We start from the raw sequence: 14,775 nt of genomic DNA, 5'->3' as shown, positions 1-14,775 counted from the left end.
TAAATATTATACTCAAGGTAAGGAAATGCAAAAAAAATTAAGCAAACTTTCTGAAATTATCAAAAAATGAATTACAGATGACACTTTATAATCAGCACTATACCCTAATATTTATTTAAAATCTTCTAGATATGTTAATATTCTATGTAATAATCTGGTTTATTACTGGTTAGACTTGCAACTATCTTTTTATTTTTAATTTTTATTTACTTATTAAGTTCTTATGTATTTTTTAAAGATTTTATTTATTTATTTGACAGAGATCACAAGTAGGCAGAGAGGCAGGCAGAGAGAGAGAAAGGGAAGCAGGCTTCCCGCTGAGTGGAGAGCCCGATGTGGCTGGATCCCAGGACCCTGGAATCATGACCTGAGCCAAAGGCAGAGGCTTAACCCACTGAATCACCCAGGTGCCTCTATTTATGTATTCTATTAAGTGGGTTCCATGTCCAATGGGCCGCCCAATGCAGGCTTGAACTCACAACCCTGAGATCAAGACCTGAGCTGAGGGGCGCCTGGGTGGCTCAGTGGGTTAAGCCGCTGCCTTCGGCTCAGGTCATGATCTCAGGGTCCTGGGATCGAGTCCCGCATCGGGCTCTCTGCTCAGCAGGGAGCCTGTTTCCCTCTCTCTCTCTCTGCCTGCCTCTCTATCTACTTGTGATATCTCTCTGTCAAATAAATAAATAAAATATTTAAAAAAAAAAAAAAAAAGACCTGAGCTGAAATCAAGATTAGATGTTTAACCAACTGAGCCACCCAGGCACCCCTATCTTTTTTATTTTTATTTTTTTCTATATTATTGTACTATATCATCTATGTAAGTCTCCTCAAGCCCTTCATGGACTAGAAAGAGAAATGGTGAAATAAACTATTCGGGCACTAGAATTTTAATTGTCCCTGGCAGGATCCACCAGATTCACATATTAAAAGCTGGAATGGGAGCGCTGCCTTCAAGCAAGGGATCATGAAGACAGCAAAACAACCTACCAAGTGGCTAAAACATATAGTATAAAAGAGCTCCTGTATGCAGTCAACACCAGTATGCCTGTATGTAACAAACCATAAATGAAATGCAGAAGATTCTGATATGTATTTTCATCTCCTCTTCATTATAGAACTGGTGAAAATCTTTAGCTGCAAATAGGTAAGTCGTGTTTTCTGTTTTGATTTATCTTTTCATGTAGTCCAATGCTGATTTTCTTTTATGTGTTTTATATGTTTTATCTGTCCTTGAACTGTGCAGATCTGGCTGAAATGCAAGGTGGCTTTTGATATCGATGCCTTTATTATTATTTGCAAAAGCAGCGATATTTTCTAAACCTGTAATTCCTGAATGCTAGCTTCAAATCGAGACTTTATCAATTGTATTACTGACGAGGCTTGGCCAGAGCTCTGCCCTGCAAATTTTGCTCCATGCCAGCTTCTCTCACTCAGCTATCTCCAAGCTTAATGTGATCAGAATTTCAGTTGACTGTTGACCGATGAGATGGATAATTTGTATACTTGGACTTTTTTCCACCTTCTGCAAGAAAACTCGTCTCCATTATATTTCATCTGCAGCATTAGTTAGAACCTTCTTGTCCTTATCCCTGAAAGGTTTTTTCTGTTAAGCCAATTTTATCTCCCATTGTGAGGTCTACAATAGCATTTACACCATTGTATTGCAAATTATCTCTTTAGGAAGCCAAGAGATTATGAATTACTTAAGGCCTGGGACTTTAGACTCAGGATTTAGCATAAATCTGACACATATTAGATCCTCAAAAAACACAGAACTTACTTGAATAAATAGGTGAATGGAAATAAGGCATCCTTTTTAAGTAGCAGAGAAAACAGCAGGAAATTTTCAGAGGAATTTAAGATATTAAATGAATTTCCTAAACTAAAATTGAAAATCCAATTTAAGAATGGGCAAAGGCTCTAAATAGACACTTCTCCAAAGAAGATATACAAATGACCAATAAAAATATGAAATGATGTCTAATTTCTTTAGCCCCTAGGGAAATACAAATCAAAATCATTCACTAAGTTGGCTAAGATAAAAAAGATAGATAAAAAGTATCGAAAGGGAGGGCGCCTGGGTGGCTCAGTGTTTGGGCATTTGCCTTTGGCGCAGGTCATGATCCTGGGGTCCTGGGATTGGGCTCCCAAAGCCAGCTGAGCAAGGAGCCTGCTTCTCCCTGCTTCTCCCTCTCCCTCTGCCCCTGTCCCTGCTTGTGCTCTCTCAGTCTCTCTCTGTGTCAAATAAATAAATAAAATATTTTTTAATTAAAATTAAAATAAAAAAGCATCAGAAGGATGTGGGAAATCAGAACTGTGAGATATTGCTGATAAGAATGTGAAATGGTGGAGTATCTGGGTGGCTCAGTGGGTTAAAGCCTCTCATGATCCAGGGTCCTGGGATCCAGCCCCGCATCGGGCTCTCTGCTCAACAGGGAGCCTGCTTCCTCCTCTCTCTCTGCCTGCCTCTCTGCCTACTTGTGATCTCTCTGTCAAATAAATAAATAAAATCTTAAAAAAAAAAAAAGAACATGAAATGGTGAGATGCCTGGGTGGCTCAGTGAGTTAAAGCCTCTGCCTTTGGCTCAGGTCGTGATCCCAGGGTTCTGGGATCGAGCCCCGCATCGGGCTTTCTGCTCAGTGGTGAGCCTGCCTCCCCCCCTCCTCCTCTCTCTCTCTGCCTACCTCTCTGCCTACTTGTGATCTCTGTTAAACAGGTAAATAAAATCTTAAAAAAAAAAGAATGTGAAATGGTGATTGCTTTGGAAAATAGTTTGACAGTTCTTCAAAAGTTAAGCATTGATTTACCATATGACCCCGTAATTCCAATCCTAGGTATATACCCAAGAGAAATGAAAAAAGATCTACACAAATATTCATAGCAGCATTGTTCATTATAACCATAAAGAGGAAATAACTCAAATGTCCATTAACTGATAAATGGGTAAATAAATGTGGTATATCCATGCATAAAAAATCATCCATAAAATTACCCATAAAAATTAATGGAGTCGTGATACATGCTACAACATGGATGAACCTTGAAATCCATACGTTGAGTGAAAGAAGCCGGTCACAGAAGACCACATATGGTATGATTCCATTTATGTGAAATGTCCAGAATTAGGCAAATCTAGAGACAGAAAATAGATTAGTGGTTGCGGGGGTGCAGGGTGAGGAGGGGCAGGTTTAGGTAGAGGAAGAGAGGAGTTGGGAATACATCCAGAGTGACAAGTACTGGCTAAGGTGTTTCCTGCTGGGGCGATGAAAACACGGCAATATTGATCATGGTGATGGTTGCACAACTCTATGAGTACACTAAAAGCTACCGAGTTGTCCACTTTGAATGGATGAATTATATTGCAAATTATATCTCCATAAAGCTTTTTTTAAAAAAGGAACTGAAAGGCATTTTGCCAGTAACAATTACATTGCTAATGTTCAAACTTTCACTCCTTTTGCAGATACTTTTAAAAATTTTATTTATTTACTTATTTTAAAGATTTTATTTATTTGAGAGAGTGAGAGCACAAGCAGCAGGAGCAGCAGGCAGAGGGGGAATCAGGCTCCGCACTGAGCAAGGAGCCCAATGTGGACTCCATCCCAGGACCCTGAAATCATGACCTGAGCAGACGGAGCCACCCAGGCGTCCCTGCAGGATACCTTTTAAAAACAAAACTATACACAAGAAATATAGCCCACTCTTAAAGGAAAAATCTCTTAGTTCTTATACTAACCCTAGGAGGAGGACAAAATCAATGTGATGAAATTGGATCATTTCCTTCTCATGGGCCTTGACCTAATATTATCAGTGTATTTATAAATAATGTGGTTTGTTGAAAACAATGCTTGAAATCTTAAGCTGTTTCAGGATATAGAAAGGAGGGGGAAAAAACCCTGAACCTATAAACTTTAGACCTTAAAGTAAATATTAGAATTTGCTAGCTTTGCTTAGATTAACAGTGGCCTTACCATTCCCTTCAAAACTCTCGCATAAGCAAGTAGTGTATCAAGCAAGAGACAGAGGGGTGATAAGAGAAGAATTTCTTAAAAGAACAGCGTACCTGCACCCTGCTGAGATACCATCTATCTGGTCACAGGTTTGTTTTAGTTTTTCTCAAACAACGGCCAGCCAGTCACACCATCTATCGTTCAGTCTTACGCAACAGTTACCGCAACCGAGATGATGGAATGATAACCAATGGTACAAGTCCATTACTGTATCAAGCCTGGTCTCCGCGTCACCAAGGACTTCAGGACAAGGGCTAGAGAAAGAAAAATTAATGAGGTCAGAATGGAAAACAAATGACAAGAGAACAGTGAGTGAAGTCACCAGCTCACTACCATATACTTAGAAAATCAGCTGAAGTCTGCAAGCATTTTTGCAAATAACATTACAGCAGGAATAGGAAGGTGTTTGGCTTCTAGAACAGTTCCAGGAGGATGGATTTATATGACTTGTTTTAACAATCAGTAAAGTGACATTTACTTAACTTTTACACCTTACAAAGCACTTTCACATCTATTTTTGGCATTTGAGCCTCCCTCCCGTGAGGTGGCTAGAGCAGTTAATACTTGTCGCCTCATTACCATCATAAGAAACAACCTGTATTGAATTCTTGCACAGGGAAAAAGGGGTGTTTTGACCCTACTTCTTTAATTCAATGAATACTTTGGGTAACGGGGAAAAATCAAGTTTCATGGAATATAAGAGATAGAAAGAAAGCTCACCATAGCAGTCGTTAAAAATGGACAGAATTCACCCAATGGCTGAAATGAATCTCACTGTAAAATGTACATGGAAAAAGTTGATCTTGCACGTAATTGTTTCAGTAGAAGAAAAATGAGGTAGAAAAAACTTGGATGTAGTTTTCACTGTTACTGCCTAAAAATTTGATCAAGAATTAAATAGATTCAAGCTCACTTTGTCAGCACACATATTAAAATTGGAACAATACAGAGAAAATTAGCATGGGCTCTGCACAAGGATGACACACAAATTCGTGAAGCATTCCATATTTTTTTTTAACTCTAGGAAACAAACTGAGGGTTGCTGGAGCGGAGGTGGCTGGCGGGATGGGGTAACCAGGTGACGGGCATGAAGGAGGGCACTAGATGGAATGAACGCTGGGTGTTATACGCAACTGATGAATCACTAAACTCTGCCTCTGCAACTACTTATACACTATAAGTTAATTAATTGATTTTAAATTTAAAAAAGAAGAAAAGAATTTAAGAGATTATAACTTGTCTAAATGGGTATCTTCATAAGCAGGGGTCAAAATGGCAGCATAAAATCATGTACCTGATTCAAGTGGGGAAATAAAAAACAAAAAGGAGAACATGGCAAGATCAAATTGGCATTTTTTTTTTCAAGTTGGTTTTACTGACTTGATTTTTAAAATCCTGCCTGCCTTCTTCTCTTCTTTCACATGACTTGGGTAAGTCTCACAATCAGACTCTCTCTTCATCTGTGAAATGAGGCGTGTGATGCTGTGGATTAAATGAGATTCCATGAATGAAGCAGTTAGGATAGTAGTGGCACAAGTGAAGTGTATTTTAACTCTGCCTTTTCGATTTTGATTTTTATTTATTTATTTGACAGAGAGAGATCACAAGTAGGGAGAGAGGCAGGCAGAGAGAGAGAGAGAGAGAGGAGGAAGCAGGCTCCCTGCCAAGCAGAGAGCCCGATGCGGGGCTCGATCCCAGGACCCTGGGATCATGACCTGAGCGAAAGGCAGAGGCTTTAACCCACTGAGCCACCCAGGCGCCCCAACTCTGCCTTTTCTAAGAATTTATTGTATCCCCTCAGAATGCCAGATCAGGATCTTTAAAAGTAGGTCTCCTTCATAAACAGGCATTTCTACAAAGACGACATCCAAATGGCCAACAGACACATGAAAAAGTACTCAAAATCACTCGGCATCAGGGAAATACAAATCAAAACCTCAGTGAGATACCACCTCACACCAGTCAGCATGGCTAACATTAACAAGTCAGGAAACAACAGGTGTTGGCGAGGATGTGGAGAAAGGGGACCCCTCCTACACTTGGAGGGAATGCAAGCTGGTGCAGTCACTCTGGAAAACAGTACGGAGATTCCTCAAAAAGTTGAAAATAGAGCTACCCTACAACCCAGCAATCGCACTACTGGGTATTCACCCTAAAGATACAAATGTAGTGATCCGAAGGGGCACGTGCACCCCAATGTTTATAGCAGCAATGTCCACGATAGCCAAGCTATGGAAAGAGCCTAGGTGTCCATCGGCAGATGAACAGACAACGAAGATGTGGTATATATATACAATGAATATTATGCAGCCATCAAAAATATGAAATCTTGCCTTTTGCAACGATGTGGATGAAACTAGAGGGTATTATGCTGAGCGAAGTAAGTCAATCGTCAATCAGAGAAAGACAATTATCATATGGTCTCGCTGATATGTGTGATTTGAGAAACAAGGCAGAGGATCATGGAGGAAGAGAGGAAAAAATGAAACGGGACAAAACCAGAGCGGAGGACAAACCATAAGAGACTGTTAACTCAGGAAACAAACTGAAGTTTGCTGGAGTGGAACGGGGTAGAAGGGAGGGGTGGCTGCGTGGTGGACGCTGGTGACGGTATGTGCTATGGAGAGTGCTGTGAACTGTGTAAGTGACCTGTACCCCTGAAACAAATAGTACATTCTATCTGAATAAAAAAAATTTTTTTAAAGTAGGTCCTAGTCACTAAACCACATTACTTCATCTGTAAGTACATTTCTTACAATTGACAAAATACCCAAAGCAGATCTGATGGAACTATAACAGAGCTTTGCCTCTCACTGTCTATATATTTTAAAATAAAAATTTTAATTTAGAAAATATTGTTCCAACCATCTATTGCGGTATAGAGTAAATTTAAAATGCGCCAAGGGTGCCTGGATGACTCAGTCAGTTAAGCATCTTTCTTTTATTTTAAAGATTTTATTTATTTGTTTGACACAGAAAGCAAGCGGGAGAGACAGAGAGCAAGCACAAGGAGAGGGAATGGCAGGCAGGAGAGAAGCAGGCTCCCAGCTGAGCCAAGAGATGATTCGGGGCTTGATCCTAGGACCCTGGAATCATGACCTGATCTGAAGGCAGCCACTTAACTGACCAAGCCACCCAGGCGCCCCAAGCATCTGACTCTTAATCTCAGCTCAGGTCTTATTCTCAGGGTCTTGAGTTTAAGCCTCAAGCTGGCCCCATGCTGCCTGTGGAGAATACTTTAAAAAGTTTTTAAAACCTTTTTAGCTTTTTAGAAAGTATATTATATTTATTTAGATTATTTAGAAATAATTTTTTCTAATCATTTATTTAGAAATTATATCAATTTAGATTTTTTAGAAATTTATTTATTTTTAATTTAGATATTTAGAAAGTATAAAAATAAAAATACCTATGTTTCTATTTCTAACAAAATGTTTGATGCATAAATGGCTATTTAGTTTGACAATCCACCCCAAAATAAGTTTAATCTCTTCTCAAGAAAGAAAACGTGGCCAAGTAATGGTATTTCTGGTTTCGTGGTATTTCGTGGCCAATTAATGGTATTTCTGGTTTCACTAATAATATGAGGTATAGAATACTGGGAAATCATTCAGCCTATCATTTTATCCTATGGAAAACAGACATAATAATACACTCCCACTTCAGATCTGTGAGAACTAATTAATATCTTTAAACTGCTTTGAAATTCCCATATAAAAAACAGCTAATCTGATCTTTATCTGGAGAGAAGGGTAAGGCATGTATGGAAAGACACTATTCACATAGGAGCTAAAATTGGCACTTGCTTGTGTAACTTGAATTTCTACTTCGCAAGTATGTAATTTAGCAGAGGGAATGCTGTCATACATTTTTTTAAAGTTTATTTATTTTTAAATAATCTCTACACCCAACGTGGGACTCAAACTTAAGACCCTCGGTCAAGAGTGACATGCTCCCACAAATGAGCCAGCCAGGCACCCCGTCATACAACTTTTAAAATACATGTTTCAAAAGCATTTAACACTTGTTTATCTTTTTCATTATTTCATTGTTTGCATAACGATGTGATACCAACCAGGGCACACGAAGTACTCAGTACTCAAATGCAGTATTCAAATGTAGCACATGGAACTCTTCTGTGTGCCTATCCTATCATTTGTGGAAATCTTCCCTGCTTTTTCTGTAACCAGAATTGTACAATTGTTAATTTTTTTAAGATTTTACTCATTTGTCAGAGAGAGAGGGAGAGCACAAGCAGGGAGCAGCAGAGGCAGAGGGAGAAGCAGACTCCCCGCTGAGCAGGGAGCCTGATGTGCGCGTGTGCGCATGCTCTCTCTCTCCCTCTCTCTCACAAACTCTCTTTCAAAAAAAGAAAAAAAAAAAGAGCGAGTTTCTCCTTAGCTACTGTGCCCTAGGCCTAGGCCCTGTCTCTAGTCCCAGTCCCTCCTGTAACCTGCAGTTTATGTTTCCCAATTAACTTATATTCCTACATATAAGTTAAATCTTATATTTAAGTGGCTGCAAAATCTCCATTAATGGACAGATTATAACTAAGTTGTCCAACCACCCTTTGAAGAACATTAATTTCTAATTTTCCAGTGAGCATCCTTGTTATATAAATCTGTGTCTACTTGTGTGGGAATTTCTGTGCTAAATTTCTTTTTTTTTTTTTTTAAGATTTTTATTTATTTGACAGAGAGAGAGAGCACAAGTAGGCAGAGAGGCAGGCAGAGAGAAAGGGGGGAAGCAGGCTCTCTGCTGAGCAGGGAGCCCGATCAATCCCAGGACCCCGAGGTCATGACCTGAGCCAAAGGCAGAGGCTTTAACACACTGAGCCACCCAGATGCCCCAAACCGTTGTCTTTCAACTAAATATCCCAGAATTGTTTACAAATTCACATAATTTTAGAAGTTTCTCTACTGTATGTAAAATTATAAGTACAGCTCACCCTTAAACAACATGGGGATTAGGGGCGCCAACCCTGCACAGTCCAAAAATCCGCATGTAACTTCAACTCCCCAAAAACTTTACTAATAGCCTGCTGTTGGCTGGAAGCCTTACTGATAACACAGTCGACTAATACATATTTGCATGTTATATGTATTGTATACTGTATTTTTACAATAAAGTAAGCTAGAGAAAAGAAAACTTTAAGAAATCATAAGGGGGGGGGCGCCTGGGTGGCTCGGTTGGTTAAGCGACTGCCTTCGGCTCAGGTCATGGATCCTGGAGTCCAGGGATCGAGTTCCACATCGGGCTTCCTGCTCAGCAGGGAGTCTGCTTCTCCCAGTGACATCTCTCCTCTCATTCTCTCCTCTCAAATAAATGACTAAAATCTTTAAAAAAAAAAAAAAGAGAGAAAGAAAGAAATCATAAGGAAGAGAAAATACATTTATAGTCCTGAACTGTATTGAAAAAAAAAGGTCCATGTACAAGGGCACCTATAGAGGCACCTGGGAGGGCGCCTGGGGGGCTCGGTTGGTTAAATGTCTGCCTTCAGCTCAGGTCATGATCCCAGGGTCCTGAGATGGAGTCCTGCATTGGGGTCCCTGCTAAGCAGGAAGTCTGCTTCTCCCTCTCCCTCTGTCCTTCCCCCCTACTTGTGCTCTGTCTCTCTCTCTCAAATAAATAAATAAAGTCTTTAAAACAAAAACAGAAACACAAAAAACAAGGGCACCTGCACAGTTCAAACCTGTGTTATTCAGTGGCCAATCGTGTACTGTTATCTCACCTTATGTTTAGTGTAATTTTAATACACTGAAAATAAAGACTGGAACGGAACACACCAAAAAATATTAGCAGTAGTTACCTTGAGGTAGTAGTTTCATTGGTTATTTTAATTTTCTTCTTTAATTCAATTCTTTCAATTTTCTACTTTCCAAATTTTCTGGATCTTAGTTTTATAATCTTTATAAAATCTTAGTTTTATAATAAAAATTTAACGTATTTTAAGTATAGAAAAAGGAAATCTGACAAAAATTGAGATATTTTATTAAAATTCCACCTCAAAGGGGGCGCCTGGGTGGCTCAGTGGATTAAGCCGCTGCCTTCGGCTCAGGTCATGATCTCAGGGTCCTGGGATCGAGCCCCGCATCGGGCTCTCTGCTCCACAGGGAGCCTGCTTCCTCCTCTCTCTCTGTCTGCCTACTTGTGATCTCTCTCTCTGTCAAATAAATAAATAAAATCTTTAAAAAAAAAAATTCCACCTCAAAGAAAATGCATCAAATACTACCAACTTCTCGTTAACACCAGTACTAGAAGATGTGAAAAAATAACCACCAGAATCTGAGGGAAAATGATTGTGATCCCAGAAACCTACACCCAGCTAGGCTGTTTTTCATATGTAATACAACAGAAAGTATTCTCACGTATTCTTCATTCTTTTAAGAACCTGCTAAATAGGGGCGCCTGGGTGGCTCAGTGGGTTAAAGCCTCTGCCGTTGGCTCAGGTCCTGATCTCAGGGTCCTGAGATCGAGCCCCACATCCAGCTCTCTGCTCAGCAGGGAGCCTGCTTCCCTCTCTTTCTCTGCCTGCCTTTCTGCCAACTTGTTATCTCTGTCTGTCAAATAAATAAGTAAAATATTTTAAAAAAGAACCCCCTAGATTCAAATTAAAACTACATTGAGATACCACCTGACACCAGTTAGAATGACCAAAATTAGCAAGACAGGAAACAACGTGTGTTGGAGAGGATGTGGAGAAAGGGGAACCCTCTTCCACTGTTGGTGGGAATGCAAGTTAGTGCAGCCACTTTGGAGAACAGTGTGGAGATTCCTCAAGAAATTAAGAATAGAGCTTCCCTATGACCCTGCAATTGCACTGCTGGGTATTTATCCCAAAGATACAGATGTAGTGGAAAGAAGGGCCATCTGTACCCCAATGGCAGTTTATAGCAGCAATGGCCACAGTCGCCAAACTGTGGAAAGAACCAAGATGCCCTTCAACAGACGAATGGATAAGGAAGATGTGGTCCATATACACGATGGAGTATTATGCCTCCATCAGAAAGGATAAATACCCAACTTTTGTAGCAACATGGACGGGACTGGAAGAGATTATGCTGAGTGAAATAAGTCAAGCAGAGAGAGTCAAGTATCATATGGTCTCACTTATTTGTGGAGCATAACAAAGAACACGGAGGACATGGGAAGATGGAGAGGAGAAGGGAGTTGAGGGAAACTGGAAGGGGACATGAACCATGAGAGACTATGGACTCTGAAAAACAACCAGAGGGTTTTGAAGGGGCGGGGGGTGGGAGGTTGGGGGATCCAGGTGGTGGGTAATAGGGAGGGCACGTAGTGCATGGAGCACTGGGTGTGGTGCAAAAACAATGAACACTGTTACGCTGAAAATAAACTAACAAACAAAAAAAGAACCCCCTAAATATACTGTGTGTGTACGTTTTGTAAAACAATATTTTGTAAAGTGATATTACTCAGAGAAATACCCTAGCTGACCTCCAAATGATTTAACTTAGAAAAAAAGCTAGATAAAATAAAAGGAAGTAAACAACAATCAAATAATACAGTTACAATGTGGAATTTAAGAAACCAAACAGAAGAACATAGGGGAAGGGGGGGAGAAAGAGAAGCAGGGAGAGAGAGAGAGGGAAACAAACCATAAAAGACTCTCGTGATGGAGGGAGGAGGGAGGGGGTGGGCTACACAGATGATGGGTATTAAGGAAGTCACTTGTGAGGTATGAGTGATGAATCACTATATTCTACACTGAAAACCAATTTTACCTTATATGTTAACTAATTTGAATTTAAATTAAAAATTGAAATAAAAAATAATACAGAGTTAAAATCCAATGAATTAAAATTTAAAAAAATTCAAGGGACACCTGGGTGGCTCAGTTGGTTGAATATCTGACTCTTGACTTCAGCTCTGGTGGTTTTGATCTCAGGGTGGTGCGTACAAGACCTGCACTGGGCTCCCTGCTGGGTGTAGAGCCTACTTAAAAAAATATATTTTTTTTCAACTAAATTTTCCCACTTATTTACTCAAAAGTTTTTTGAGAAAAAGAAACCAGGACTCTGCTCCTTGTCAGGCATTTTTAATCAAGGTTCTCTCTTGGCACATAACACCTACTTACTTGAGAAATTTTCATCACCAAGCAGAGGTGGGAAGAAGTCAGCCCTCGGGTGTTTGGGCTGCACACTATATAGCGTGATCAACTGACTTCAGTGACTCAAGCCAAGTAATAAACAAAGAGTGAGCCTGAATGTCTGTGCAGGACCCAACTTGATGGGGAATCAAGGGAATTCAAAAACAATCATCCAACATTACACGGCATGGGGCTTTGTTTTTCAGAACAATGTAATTTTTCACAGCGTTTGCCTTGAGCTTGCTGTTATTGGATATATCCTTTCCTGTGGATTCTTTCGAAAGTCTCTCATCATGTCACCCTGAGGGTCATATTTGTTCCAGAAGTGCAATGAAAAGCAGGCTAGACCGAGTCGAGATGCCTGGATTTTAGTCCAGCTCTGTTAGTTAGGAAAGTGATCCTTCAGCTCGCAATCAAAACACTCTCTGAGCCTGAGTATCCTTCTTCCTCGCTACTTCAATCAGAGTTAAAACACATTAATGGAGGCAAAAATGCTTTGAACATTCTAAGATGCTATGTAAAGGTAAAACAGGATTGTTATTGTTTTACTTTGAAATCACCATGATTACATCAGTCTTGATTGCTTAGTGCCCTTTATTTGCCCTGAAGATTAGTATCAGTGTCAGTTCTGCTGTTATCATGCATGGAAAACATCTCAGAGTCTACAGCCGTACCACCCCGAACACGCCCGATCTCGTCTGAAAACGTATCAGATATTTTCTGAGCTTTAAGCCAGAGCTTACCTAAGAAGAGTTATCTTAAGCACTTCCACTTCTAAACTTTTCCCCATTTTTCCAGGAACCAGAATTCTTATGCTACCCTGGAACTTCCAATCAATCGGTAAAATAAATCAATAGACCAACTTATATCAAGATGATAGTACCGGGGCATCTGGGTCGCTCAGTCGGTCTTTGGATTTCGGCTCAGGTCATGATCCCAGCATCCTGGTATAGAGCACTGTGTCAGGCTCCACTCTCAGCGGGCAGTCTGCTCGGAGACTCTCTCCCTCCCCCTCGGACCCTCCCCTCGGACCCTCCCCCCCGACTGCCTGCGCACACTCTAAAATAAATAAATAAATCTTTTAAAAAATGTTAGCATTGGGGCGCCTGGGTGGCTCAGTGGGTTAAAGCCTCTGCCTTCAGCTCAGATCATGATCTCAGGGTCCTGGGATCGAGCCCCGCATGGGGCTCTCCGCTTAGCAGGGAGCCTGCTTCCTTCTCTCTCTCTGCCTGCCTCTCTGCCTCCTTGTGATCTCTGCCTGTCAAATAAATAAATAAAGTCTTTAAAAAAAAAAGTTAGCATTATCCCTGTGTTACCCATAGCGGTGTATTTCTATTTTAAAAGAAGTATCTTATAATTAGAGTGCCTGCTATTCTCTCCACCTAGAAAAACCTTTGTGTTTACCAGGTAAAATTCTGCTCGCCCTTCACATTCCAGTTATCCTGCAACTTTCCTAGTGAAACCTTTCCAAATTTTCCTAAAAGACTTGCCGCTCCCTCCTGTGAACCCCATCACCCTTTGCACATGCCTCTGTTATGCTTGTTCTTTTTTTAAGGGTGGGGCTTGTGTTAGGATGGGAACGTTTGTATCCGACACAGCCGCACCAGCGCTCTGGAGGTGAACGGAGTAGAGGTGTCAGCCGGGAAGCCTGTGCGGGGCGGGCAGAGCTATGACACAAGGAAAGGAGCTTGTAGTAAAGTTTAGTGCAGAGGAGTGAGCCAGGTAAAAGAGATAATTTCACTGTTTGATTTTTTTTTCAAAGATTATTTGAGAGAGACTGCGCACGTATAGGAGCAGAGGGAAGGGGTAGAGGGAGAAGCAGACTCTCTTCTCCAGATACCCTAAATGAGGTTCCTGGGTCCCTCAGTTGTTGGGTGTCTGCCTTCAGCTCGCGTCATGATCCCAGGGCCCTGGGATCCAGCCCCGCATTGGGCTCCCTGCTCAGTAGGAAGCCTGCTTCTCCTCTCCCCCTCCCCCTGCTTGTGTTCCCTCTCTCGCTGTGTCTCTCTCTTTCAAATAAATAAATAAAATCTTAAAAAAAAAAAAAAAAGGATATCTGGTGCTCCTCAAATCACATTGCTAAGGACTGTTCCTATATAATGACACTCTTGTTGGGCATCCTCTGGATCCTCTATGGGGAAAAATAGGATATTTAAGACCAAAAGCTTTAGATAAATATTTAAATATCTCTCTCTTTTACATGCCTTGCTTCGTGTAGTTAGTGTGAGAACCACATGAAACAGAACCAAAGAACATTAAAGCTGTCAGTACCTTAGACACCAGCTAGTCCCAACCCACAGTTTACAGATAGCAAAACTGAGGCCCAGAGAACTTAGGACATGTTGAAAACTAAAGGACGTGCAGGTGGCTGAAGGGGTCTAGAACACAGACCTGGTAGTGTGGCACTTTCGCCCTCTAGACTTCATTGCCTCATTCATATGCAAAATACTTAAAGGATATATAGCCTCTTGGGGCACCTGAGCAGTCTGTTAAGTGTTTGATGCTTAATCTCAGCTCGGGTATTTTTGTTGTTGTTGTTGTTGTTGTTGTTGTTGTTTAAGATTATTTATTTATTGGGGAGCCTGGGTGGCTCAGTGGGTTAAAGCCTCTGCCTTCAGCTCAGATCATGATCTCAGGGTCCTGGGATCGAGAGCCCC

The 14,775-nt window shown here is 40.8% G+C and overlaps 1 non-coding gene across 1 annotated transcript; it reads left to right on the top strand.

The window, feature by feature from the left end:
• The first annotated feature begins 4,915 nt into the window (after positions 1 to 4,915).
• On the top strand, positions 4,916 to 5,020 carry LOC123951232. The gene has a single exon (XR_006820382.1). It is a non-coding gene; the product is annotated as a U6 spliceosomal RNA (small nuclear RNA).
• The last annotated feature ends 9,755 nt before the right edge of the window (positions 5,021 to 14,775 follow it).

Source organism: Meles meles, chromosome 9 (genome assembly GCF_922984935.1).
Source record: "Meles meles chromosome 9, mMelMel3.1 paternal haplotype, whole genome shotgun sequence".
Classification (NCBI taxonomy): domain Eukaryota; kingdom Metazoa; phylum Chordata; class Mammalia; order Carnivora; family Mustelidae; genus Meles; species Meles meles.
This window is presented reverse-complemented; position numbering and strand designations above follow the sequence as displayed.